We start from the raw sequence: 14,139 nt of genomic DNA, 5'->3' as shown, positions 1-14,139 counted from the left end.
ACAGCTTGCTGGAGATTTTTGGTTAGATGCTTTCAGTACTCAACAGTTTTGTTTGTAACACCATTTTTGAATTGCTTTTAAGACGAATTGCTAACGTATTTCAAGAATATTGGCATTCTTGTAGAAAGCATGATAAATTCCAGATGACAGTTAGAACAAGTAGGTTAGTCACATGACTCTATTCGCCACTAATGTAATAATTTGGGCTGGTCACATGATATCATCTGTCAGTAATGATTTAGGAACGGCTCTTCATTTCGTTGGAAATGAAAGATCGACTTAAAGCCACTCATATTATTTAGAGTCACAACGTGGTACCATGGTTGCATAGTACCATATCCTGCTCTCACTTAAATGATTCTAATGATATTTTAACTCTATGTATATATTATTTTACTGTCATTCCTAAATTGGACTTTATCCAGAAGACAAATATATACATCAATTATTAGTTTGTAGCGATTATATAAAATCTCAGTCTGTCCCATTCACAGCGATACTAATTATTTAATGATGTTGCAAATATACATTAATCAATATCATTCGAAGGATTGCAGAAGGTCACATTATTGTATTTGTCTTTGTAAATTCCATTTATAATTGGCTTATGTTGGCCGACATTTGTTATCAATAAAATAGGCTACTTAGCTGCGAAATACCAGACATTATACAACTTGAGATGTTGTTCTGTCAAGATCAACTTCGTGTGAATGCTATGGTGTTAATGAAATTAATAGGAATAATATACGAAGTTGTCTTTCAGGATTTAATCAGTATGTGAATAACATTAAATGACTGGAGAAAAATACCCTGTGACGCCTGCTGCATAAAAACTTACAAGTAACGTAGGCGCTAGTATACTGGATATAATAAGTCAATACATTTTATTTTATTAAAACGATTGGGAAACACACAGGAATCTTATTTTATGAAAACTTAATAACAAAGCAGGCACTAGTATACTCCATGTAGTAAATTGAGAAACTTTAATGAATTAAAATTGCATCGTTAATGTTAAAATAACTATTATCGAAATTACTAACGCAGGTGGGGACAACTACGAAATTGTTATTAAAATAAATTAAATATGCAATGCAGTGATGAGAGAGTCTGATCTTTAGTAGTATAGTGATAATTCCGGAAGCGCTTCTTTCTCTTTACGTTTTTATATTTCATAGCGTATTACAATATAACCGTTACTACAACGCTTGAGATTGACAGGTGAAATGTTGATTTTGTGTGATCCTACACTGATGATGTCTAATAAACCCGAAACATGTTCAAAGTTGTCAGCGTACTATCAAAGATTTGACTCGTCCCACATTACATTATATATTTAATTTGATTAATCAAATTTTGCAGCTGTCTTTCCTGCTTATTCCTTTCAGAATTTGCAATTTAGATATTGGCTATCCTCATCAGTAAGAATGTGACTAACAAATTCAAATTCTTTTGCTTATTACATCAAGTATGCTAGTAACCACGTCATCATGAACATTGTTCATTGTTAACACTGTTAACTTCATGACGAAATTAACATGCCGATGTCACCATTTAGTTTGTATGTTTTCCTTTTTTTGTTGTTTGAACCGTTTGGTGTAGAAGAAGGGCTTTACTCATGACTTCCGTAGCCCCAACTCCCCAAACCATCTGTTTATTTAATAAGGTTCTTGATTATAGTAGTTGTATCATTTTTAATCATGAGAAGTCACAACTGATTTGGCTGTTGTATTTTTCTGAGCACATCTGTAGGTTGTATACTCCTAGCTGAATCTTATAAAGTGATATTTGTTAATATTATCATCAAATCATATTAAAGGCAAATGAAACATTACAAGATACGAAATAATTGAAAATAAAATGTAAAATCATGTTAAATATTAAGAATTAACTGGAATATTAAAAAAAAAAAAACAGAATCCGAAAATTACTTGACAAAGAATATATGGTCATAACTGTCTTGCACAAACAATGATGTCGGTAATATATAGAAAATCTTGATTAATATAGGAAGAGCAAATAATGGGTGCAGTAATAATAAAATAGATGAAACAGAACTTAAGGGAAAACAAGAAAATTTCCTTTCCAATGAAGATAATATATTTTGGAAATAATGCGTCGTTGTTTACGTCTGAGAGAAAACAAAGTAGAACTATTGATAATGGAAAATATTGCTAAAGAAAGGAAATTACAGATAAAAAAATATATACCTGAGTAATCGTTAATCTTCGTTTCACAGAATGTGTATTTCTGGTTGGAGAATGTAAAAAGAAAAATGGACTAGAAGTAAGTTAACTTTAACGCTTTATAACCTATTAATGACTCCACATGATTAAAAATGAAACAAGTACTGATTAATGGTGTTTGTGGAGTAAGAGAAACAGAAGTTCTTCAAATAAATAAAAGCAATCTAGTTCAATTAATGGATTCCATTATTCGGATAAGTTTGTTAGCAAAGATAAAAAAAATTACTACAAACTTTCACACGCATATATATATATATATATATATATATATATATATATATATATATATATATATATATATATAACATACATACATACATGCATACATACATACATACATACATATATGTATATATACATCTACGTGCATAATATAAATATATATGATCTATCTACACACACACACACCACACACACACACACACACACACACACACACACACACGCACACGCACACACACATACAATAATACTTTTTATCCCACTAAGATATCCATCATGATTATTAGGCTTGATCATTTGTTTTAAATTATAAAATTGCTAATTTATTGGTTTGTAACCTTGTTATATACTTATTTGGACATCTTTAATTGAACATTTCTTCTAATTATAAACTTTAACAAGAATTTTCTAATTATCAAGTGGTTAATACTGAATGAAATCTTCAATAAAAGCGTTGTGAAGAATTTATAAAATGTTGATAGTTCCAGAAAATAGAACGAATTAACTATGAGGAAGTTTATTGCTTCTGGCTTTGGAATATATAAAACATTTCGATAGAATTACATGGTAAGATAACGTAGTTCTAGAGTCAAAACTGGACTGAAATAAACAAGTTATTCCACGACTATGATTAAATACAAATCTTATTGTTCTATAAAAGCTATGGCTTCAGTAGATTATGTTAATATAATAAGCGGATGCTTTTTCATGTTAGCCTCATAAATAACATAAAACGCATACAACTCAGAAATTTGGGCTGGTGGATATGTTTAGTGCATTTTGTAACTTCTATAATCAATAATAGCATATATATATATATATATATATATATATATATATATATATATATATATATATATATATATTATATATACATATATATGTACATACACAAACACATACACACACACGCACACATATATATAAATACAGACATAAATATTAATTGATATTCTAATCGATAAATCGTAAAGCGTCCATATATCAATTAAATTGGACACTGAACTATTCTTTTCTTTATATAGCATGATACGGAAACGAAGGGTATACAAATATAGGAGATAATTGCAATCACGTCTTTACAAGCAATTTTATTCTATTTGCACACATGCTTACACACAAGTCTCTCCAATAGAATGGAATGTGAGTCCGTCGTTATCCACATGAAACTTGTTATGCAAATGAATTATAATGTATGCATGGACGAATGTATAAGATGTCAGAATACAGACGAAATAAGGTTTGTTTTATGACTTTCAAACTCACTCACTCACGCACACACGCACGCACTCAAACACACACACACACGCATATACATATGCATACATATGTGTGCATTCATAAAAATTCTTGACAAATACATCTAGAAGTGAAATAGTAGAATATCTTAAAAGTAACATTAAGAAATATGTAATAGTTTTTTTTTTCTTACTTCACTCGTTCTTCTGAAGTTGGACTATTAAATAAATTACTAAAGTTTTTTATCATGTAAATATTCCCTAAGTAATAATTACATTGGGCAGAGAGAGAGAGAGAGAGAGAGAGAGAGAGAGAGAGAAGCAATACTTCAGGTCTCACCACACCTCTGAGAGAGAAGACAACAAAAAACACGGTGTTAGCGTTCGAGAAAATAAACATGTTTACTAACCAATCTGATGTAAACAGGATGCTATTGTTTAACATCGGAACAACCAAGATCGAGTAGACCTATAGTCAAAAGCATTTCAGCCTTGACCATCCCATCTTATATTTAGACACAGTGTGTCTAAAATTACAATATCCAATGTAACGTCTTGATTTGAGGAACAATTAACTGCTAATTCTAGAAGGCCAAAATTTCGTATTTTTGTAAATAAGTTTTGTAGTTATAATAATATATTAATAATTAAGCACTTAGTACAATAGTTGTTGCTCAAGATGTAAGTTCCTGGATTTGCTGAAAACTTGATAAGGTTTCAAATCCTTTTTCAATATTTTTCTTTTCACTTATGATGCTAAACCTCGATCTTTTTAATGCAAACTCCTTACAAGTCACCGAAGGAGTCTCTATGTAGGTTGACACAGGTCGACGTGAAGTGAAGAAATATTAGCAGTGGCACCAGAAACGACAACTACATAAATATGCCTCTATGAGTTGTGTCCACAATGTGGTTTCAGTTCCTGGATCGGACTAATTTATTTTACCTATGTCACAAAAATTCTGGGAAAGTGATTAATGTCACCGCACCTCATGGTTTCTATTAGTTGCAGATAGATCTTTTTAAGTAAATAGACCTTTTGACTTACACTATGATTACATATATGTATAATCCTAGTATGTCAAATTTTGGGGAACTCCGAGGAGTAAGAACTTGAGCAAAGTATTTAGCACGCGGTCTGAGAGAGAGAGAGAGAGAGAGAGAGAGAGAGAGAGAGAGAGAGAGAGAGAGAGAGAGAGAGAGAGAGAAAGAGAGAAAGAGAGAAAGAGGGTGGGGGAGACGGTAGAGAGAGAGAAGCACAGTAGTGTGAGGAAAAGAGAATTAAAACAGTGTATCTAACGAGTTCGGTCAAGAGTGTGAAGCATCGAAATACTAGAATCGTTAGAAGAACAAAATTACTTTGCAGGTTTTCTCTGAGTTCAGATCCTGCCGCAGTCTACTTTGCTCTTCATCCTTCTGATTTAGAGAAAGTAAAGTATCCAAGGCGGTGGGTTTGTGGAATTGTTATAGAGTTGGACGAAATGATTTGTAGCAACATTAGCCTAGCTCTTGACGCACATGTAGGTATGAGAACGTAACGCGTCTAGTCATCAAGATGGCGTCTTTTAAAATTTACCTGAAAGCCATGGGAAACCAACTTTGTATTCACCTACAAAAATTTCATGATTAACACATACCGCTTGTCAAAGAAATCTCTAGGAGTCGTTTAATGGCCTGACGGTGTAGAAAGAAAAGGGTTCACTACTTTCTAGTTCACTGAAAAAGAAACTTGTAATATAGAGGTAAAAGAAATTGATTGAATGTACAGTTTAATTAAAGGGTTTGATATATTGGTTTCAAATTTTGGCACAAGGACAAGAAGTTTGTGGGGAGGGGATAAGTCGGTTACATTAACCCCAGTGTTCAATTTGAACACAGAACGTAAAGATGGACGAAATGCCGCCAGTCATTTTGTCCGGCGTGCTAACGATTCTGCCAGCTCACCGCCTGATAAGGATCTTATATATTAGTAACTGGAGGTTTGCATATTTTAAGATGACTGGAGTCGATGTAATCGATTAATTCTCTCCCCACAAATTTCAGGCTTTGTGCCTTTAGTAGAAAAGATTATTATTATTATTATTATTATTATTATTATTATTATTATTATTATTATTATTATTATTATTATTCTTATAGACGTCGCACAGTATAAAATATCGTGAGGTTGTTGATTGAAGATATTGTGTCTACCGGGGGTTTGTACTGTTTGTCAAGTCACAACAAGGGCCTCAGACAGACATCTTTGCTCCAGATGTCACTCCAAAACCTTTAACATTCAATGTTATCTGGTATCAACTTTTCATCTGTGCACTGTCTTTTTATTTCTTAGTAGAATCTCTTCTGATCTACTCTGAATAACCTATTCTGCTGGCACCCTTTCATTTTTTTGGTCATATCTTACCATCTTTGCTTTCTATGCAACGAGGCGCTGTTTCAGTTCCTCCATTACCATTTTCAGGCCTCAGGCCCTATCTTTCAATATCATATTGTTCGCAATTAAGCTCCTCCTTCTGTTTTCGGTCTAACATAGAAATGTCCTTCAAGAGCATATCTAATCCCGCATGTATTCTTCTTTTCCACCATGTATCTTTTCTTTTGTCACTCCCATTCTTCTTCTTCTTCTTCTTCTTCTTCTTCTTCTTCTTCTTCTTCTTCTTGCTCTTGTTCTTCTTGTTCTTGTTCTTCTTCTTGTTCTTGTTCTTCTTCTTGTTCTTGTTCTTCTTGTTCTTGTTCTTCTTGTTCTTGTTCTTCTTGTTCTTCTTGCTCTTGTTCTTGTTCTTGCTCTTGTTGTTGTTGTTGTTGTTGTTGTTGTTGTTGTTCTTCTTCTTCTTCTTCTTCTTCTTCTTCTTCTTCTTCTTCTTCTTCTTCTTCTTCTTCTTCTTCTTCTTCTTCTTCTTCTTCTTCTTCTTCTTTTTGCGTGCTTTCATTGCACTACCAAACACAGCTTTGTTTGCCTTGAGTTTAAAGAAAGTTTTGTTTCGGCATTGTGTCTTTAGTATATATAAATTATACATAAGTATCATGTTATGCTATCCACTATCTATATATACAAATTACCATTATTATAAATTTTATAAATTTTATAAATTTTATAAATTTATTTTATAATTTTTTTTAGCAACTAGTTTTTATAGCTATTTTTATAATTATTTTTATAATTATTTTTATCAAAAATGCTTATAATATTTATAAAAGATTTTTTGAATTTCTAATTCTAATTTTTATAATGTATATATGTACGTATGTAAACCTATACCTATATGGCCAATATACATTCAGGCCAATATAAATATTATTTACGTGTACACACACGCACACACACACACACACACACACACACACACACACACGTCCGAGTATTCCATGTATAAGGCTTTATACTTTGGTATTGATGTGTACGGGATATTAGTATATACATTATCGTATGTACAAATATCTGTTTGTAAATGTCCGTATATATATACATATATATATATGTATGTATACGTAAGTATTTATCAGTGAATGTTTTTCTATGTACAAAAATCGTTTGTAAATGCATGTATGATTGTACCGGTTTGTACACGCATAATTGTTTAACAATAAAATTATGTATGACACAATTTTTGCATGTACATATCCATATGCATACGATGTCAATCTATTTACTTTTTATATTCTTATATTTTTATATTTATATAAATAGAAAATATAAGACCACTTAATTGTTATCTCCCCTACACTACACATAACTCTACTTTTTAGCTTTTCCTCCACAATTACACACAATTCTTTTCGTTATTATTAAATATAACTTTTCTATACCGCTCTATAGATGATTATATATGTTTTTAGCAACGGATAATATTTTTAATGTCTTATTTTCAATTTAAATTTAAAAAAAAATTATTTTTATTTTATTTTATTAACCGTCTTTTAGTGTCTACCTCTTCATATATCCTTCTACAAATTTAACTAAATCTCGTAATATTACACTGATTTTTTTTTTTTTATAAAGATTAGACATATTATTTATAAAAAACATTTTAATTATAAATTTTATAATCCTGAAACTATTTATGATTACTATTAAACACTTTTTTCTAATTAATTACTTAGCCGTACTGTTTATTGACGGTTATATATATATATATATATATATATATATATATATATATATATATATATATATATATATATATATATTAGTCTCCAATATTCCATAATTCTGTACTTTCTTATTTGGTTTTTTACTTCATATATGGGAGTTTTAAATCAGCTCCTTTATACAAATCTATAGGAGAATGTTACCCTTATTAGTATTATATATATCAGCACCCAAGTGTTATCTTTTAGTCTGGTTTAAATAGACACGACTCCAAGAACAATAAAACATTACAAAAATGAGTAATAACGCCATTCCTAAGTAATTATAACTTCTTTTTTAGCTTTTTTTCTTATTTTTTAGTTACTGACCAGTACTTTTTGACAACTCAGATTCTTAAAACGAATTTACTGTCTTTCTGTATGAAACGATCGTATAGCTACATGAATAAAAATACATCATCCATATTAACATTTAATCTCCATTTACGTAAAATATGAATGAATTTGTTGAACTCTGTTTAATAAGTGAAATCATATACTTAATATATATATATATATATATATATATATATATATATATATATATATATATATATATGTTATTTATTATTAAAACTGCAAAAACATCACAAAATTATCAAAAAAAAAAAAAACTGTTACTCAGAGTTTGACTTACAGTTCGTCGTGCAGTTGTGATCAAGAATGAAATAAGAATTTGTGATGTTTTTGCACCTTTAATAACAAAGCATTTTCTACCTCTGGTATTCGAGTACTATTTTTCCCATCTTGTTTCGCATTTTTCTGCTTATACATACGTATATACGTACATACATGCATATATATCTTTTATCTTTCGTTTCAGCCATTTGACTACGGCCATGCTGGAGCAACGCCATGAAAAGTTTTAGTCGAACAAATCGACCCCAGGACCTTTTGAAGCCTAATACTTATTCTATCAGTTTCTTTTGTCGAACCGCTATGTTACGGAGACATAAGCACAACATTACCAGTTGTCAAGCGGTGGTGACGGGACACACACAAGACACAAACACATACACACACACTATATATGTATATGTACAGGTGTGGCTGTGTGGTAAGAAGCGTGCTTCCCAACCACATGGTTCTGGGTTCAGTTCCACTGCGTGGCATCTTGGGCAAATGTTTTCTACTATAGCCTCGGTCCGACCAAAGCCTTGTGAGTGGATTTGGTAGATAGAAACTGAAAGACGCTCATCGTACATATATATGTGTATTTGTGTGTCTGTGTTTGTCCCCACACCATCACTTGACAACCGATGTTGGTGTGTTGACGTACTCGTTATCTAGCGGTTCGGTAGAATAAGTACGAGGCGTACAAAGAATAAGTCATGGGGTCGACTAAAGGTGGTGTATTTTCCGATGGCTGCAATGGCGTAGCGGAGTATATAAACCCTCATACACCAGTGTTAAAACACCTCAGTCATGGACAGGACAAGAGAGTGCATGGTGCTGACAAGCCACAAACATTGCGAAACATCGATGTCCATCTCTCCCAAATGGGATTGAGGGTGAGTTATCTCGCCTGTCCATGACTAAGGAGTTTTAACACCAGCAACATGTGACATGTGAGTTTATATGTTCTGCTACGCCATTGCAGTCACCAGAAAATACACAAAGCATATACATTAATATATGTATTTAATAATATTTATTATATTAGAGCTGCTTCTACTTCATATGTAAATTTTCTCTTAGGTATGCAATTTCCAGGCATACCAGCTCTTGATTTTACAAGCCATGAGCATATAAGTCGTGAACTGGCTTGGTGATTCGCCTTCAACCCAAGATGGTGCATGATGCTGATAAGCCACAAAAATGGGCGAAATATCGATGCCCATCACTCTCAAGTGGGATTATCTCGCTTGCCCATGACTAAGGTGTTTTAACACCAGCAACACGGAAAATACACCGGAAAATACACAAACCATATACAGTAGTATATGTAGTTAATAATACTTATTACACAAGAGCAGTTTTTACTACACACACACACACACACACACACACGTGTATGCATGCATGCATATATATATATGTATAATATATGTTTTTATTGCTACAGAGCTATATTGGAGTTATTCACGCATATTTGGGGACAAACTTCTGCAAACACTGAAACATCTTAGTTCACATCCCACTCCAGAATAAGGTTATTTAACTGAGTGGAAATAATTTAGTCGCCAGCACACGACAGCCACTAGTTCCTTCTCTTTTTATGCTGTTACGAGGTCGCTGCCACTCTGAATGGCTTAACTGCTATCTCCCCCGGTGGTGACAATCCACTCGATTCCCTTTCTACCTAACTGTAACATTATCACTCTGAACAGAATTCACTGAACAATTTCCCTGAGAAATCCTTCAGTTTCCCTGCACGCGTTGACAAAGTTATCCTAGTTGAAAATCAACCGCATTAATGTTTCTCCATTAGAAAGCTACCAAGATTAAGGGCCTGTCTCGTTGTCCTCGTCCTCGCCATCGTCATCGTTGTCGTCGTCGTCGTCGTTGTCTTCTTTCTCATCATCCTCATCATCGTCCTCGTCCTCCTCGTCCTCCTCGTCCTCCTCGTCCTCCTCTCTTCGTCCTCCTCTCTTCGTCCTCCTCTCTTCGTCCTCGTCCTCGTCCTCTCCTCGTCCTCTCCTCGTCCTCCTCTCCTCCTCCTCCTCTCCTCCTCCTCCTCTCCTCCTCCTCCTCCTCCTCCTCTCCCCCTCCTCCTCTCCCCTCCTCCTCTCCTCCTCCTCTCCTCCTCCCCATCCCCTCCTCCCCTCCCCTCCCCTCCCCTTCCCCTCCCCTCCCCTTCCCCTCATCCTCCCCTCATCCTCCCCTCATCCTCCCCTCCTCATCCCCTCCCCTCCCACCCTCCCCTCCCACCCCTCACATCACCCACCCCTCCCCTCCCCTCCCACCCCACCCACCCATCCCACCACCCTCCCACCGCCCTCCCCTCCCATCACCCTCCCCTCCCATCACCCTCCCCTCCCATCACCCTCCCCTCCCATCACCCTCCCCTCCCCTTCCCTCCCTCCCCTCCCTCCCCTCCCCCTCCTCATCCCCCCTCATCCCCTCATCATCCCCTCCTCATCCCCCTCCTCATCCCCTCCTCATCCCCTCCTCATCCCCCTCCTCACCCCCTCCTCACCCCCTCCTCATCCCCTCCTCACCCCCTCACCCCCTCCTCCTCCCATCCCCCCTACCCCCTCCCCTACCCTCCCCTACCCTCCCCCCTCCCCACCACACCCTCACCATCACCTCCCCCTCCTCCCCTCCTCCTCCCTCCTCCTCCCTCCTCCTCCCTCCTCCTCCCTCCTCCTCCCTCCTCCTCCCTCCTCCTCCCTCCTCCTCCCTCCTCCTCCCTCCTCCTCCCTCCTCCTCCCTCCTCCTCCCTCCTCCTCCCTCCTCCTCCCCTCCTCCTCCCCTCCCCCTCCCCTCCCCCCTCCTCCTCCTCCTCATCCCCCTATTCCACTTCTTCCTCCTCCTCCTCCTCATCCCCCTATTCCACTTCTTCCTCCTCCTCCTCTCTCCTCCTCTCTCCTCCTCTCTCCTCCTTAATATACCAAATGACAATGACATATGAAAGCAACACAAAACAATATTACGGAGAAAATAGCGAGAGATGACATCAGTTATGAACATCATCAGCTGTACGCGTAGCAAACAGTGTATACAGTCAGAGAAGCAGCAACAATTGTGGAAAAGGTAGCAGCAAAAGTAACAGTATCAACAGGGGGAGGGAAAGAAATACGTGTAACAGCATCTGCTACAAACAACAACATGCGGCGACATCACTAGTTGTAACAGCAGAGACATCATCATCATAGGAAGCAGCAACAGCAGCAGCAATTAGAAACTGTAGCAGTAATAGCAGCGGCAGCATCAACAAAAGCATCAGCATCAACAGCAGCAACAGCAGCAGTTACAGTAGCAGTCGCAGTCGCAGCAGAAGTCGCAACAGCAGCAGCCGCAACAGCAGCAGCTGCAGCAGCTACAGCAGCAGCAGCAACAGAAGTGGTAGCTCTTGATGCTGTCAGTAAGAACTTCAGTAACAACACACTACCAAGTAGGACGACTGTGAAAATGCCGTGCGTTATGAGGAACAACGACAACAATGACAACAACAACAACAACAACAACGACAATAACTACAACAACAACAACAACAACAACAATACTACTACCACCAACAATAATAATAATCTCAACGTTAACAACAACGATACTGCCAATGACATTAACAAGACAGGTGTAAACATTAAAACCAATGGTGTCACCGCCATCATGAACGCCATCGTCGTCAGTATCACCATCATCATGGCCATCGTCATTGTGATCATCATCATTGTCGGCAATATCATTAACAAACCATAGAAGAGATCATATAATCGATCGCTCGGCTAGTTTGACTGATCACGTAAGGTGTCCATCTACAGCGACCACTAATCGAACTACCCTTTAATCACCCTCTTCTACCTATTGATAATCAATATCACCCACCCACAACAATCATCGTCATCATGTTCATCTTTTACATGTATGTTGACTTTAGTCCTTGGCAATAACAATAAACCTTAACTCTAATCTTTGTTACTCTCGCCATCGTAATTGTAACGAATCAATGATTAGCCATTATCCGCTTGCTAAAGTAGGACACGGAAATGGGAACATATTTCCAGATATCAACTATCACATCACGTTTAATTAAGTAGCGAATTAGTCTCTAAGCTATTGCAACACCTGCTAGAAATAACAGCCAAATCTCTGTTAAATCACACCACATCATCATAAGGATGGACACTGTGAAAAAAGATTCAGGATAGTCTTGATCGGAACACCTTTGATCATAAGTCTGCTCAATCAAAGTTGACCTCGAGGGTCAATAACATCACTTTTAACTATTGTGGATTATATGAAGAATTCTAAATTAAAGTACGGTTATGTATATTTTCATATCGCATTTCACTGTTAGTCGTTTATGCTGTGTTTGGAGCAATAAATTATCTTAGTCCATCAGCATTTTCAAGATCTTGATATTATATTCTGGATAGAAAGACTTTAGCTAATGGAGTTATTGTTGTTTTATAGCTGTTTTATTAGATACTAGAATAACAGGACGCTGATGTGTGTTTTCTATTGGTTATCACCGGACTTGAATTTTATGATTACTGGCGTCAGGTTTCATTCATCGACCTGGAAATAGCTCAGCGGTGTGTCTACTATAAAATTTTAAAAGGATTCACTGTCTGTGTTATTATATGTTGCTCTAAATATAGCTTCTGTTAAAAAAATTCAAGTTCTTTTGTGCATTCTATATAAATAGCTGTTTTTATCAACTATTTTGTTTAGTTTCTTTTTATTTTTACATAATATAATGTCTGCAATTGTTTCTTTCGGTAGATGCATGGAAAACCGGTGAGAAAATGTGGTTGTTGTTTACCTAATGTTACAGTTAAAGAAAGTCAACGTAATACCCAGCTTTCATACAAGCTTAAATTTATACCCTATAAAGAATTATACCCTATAAAGAATTATACCCTATAAACTGAAAGGGAAAACTAAGATCATATTCTGAATTACGCAATGAAAATTACAGAGACAACCACAACGAATATTAAGACGCATATTTAGAATAAAGTATATAGGACTTTACAAAACCAAACAACTAGAAGAATACATGTAGTGAATTAAACGTTTAATATTTCTTATGGATATATGAACTTCTCAAGTATCAGTTTCTAACATTGACGGACGGTCACATGTTTTGACCAGAGTATGATCTATCATGTAGGTCTCACCAGTACTTTGAATGGTATTCATTTTATCAGCCAGGACGCAAAAAAATCGATATCAATATAAATATTTTCTGTATTTTCCACAGAAAAGAAAGTTGCAAGACCAATCCTGGTAAAAATTTGAGCTCATAGCTGAAATACCAGACGAAGCATTAAGGAAATTATAACCGATTGTAAAAGGTAAAACGTAAAGTAGCTAACAATCTTTAAGCGATAGAAGATGCAGATTTAAATATAACAGAACATTTGCTGTTTAGGTTCTGTTTAAGCGCCTATTCCAAAACTATTTCTGTTTATAACTTTATAAAAAGGAAAAAAAAGCCGTTCTATATATCATGCAACAATATATTATGTAAGATATGTTTAATGAATTTAAGCGGACTATTTTATTTTACATTGATACCATAATTAGATTTAACATTGTTTAATTTCTGTACTCTTCGTTTTTGGAGTTTTGTAATATATTTCTACCATTAGTTTTATATTTGCAGTCAAGTATTGATATCATTATATAATTTA

This window comes from Octopus bimaculoides, chromosome 2 (genome assembly GCF_046866305.1).
Source record: "Octopus bimaculoides isolate indiv1 chromosome 2, ASM4686630v1, whole genome shotgun sequence".
Classification (NCBI taxonomy): Eukaryota; Metazoa; Mollusca; class Cephalopoda; order Octopoda; family Octopodidae; genus Octopus; species Octopus bimaculoides.
Note: the sequence above shows the minus strand (reverse complement) of the source record.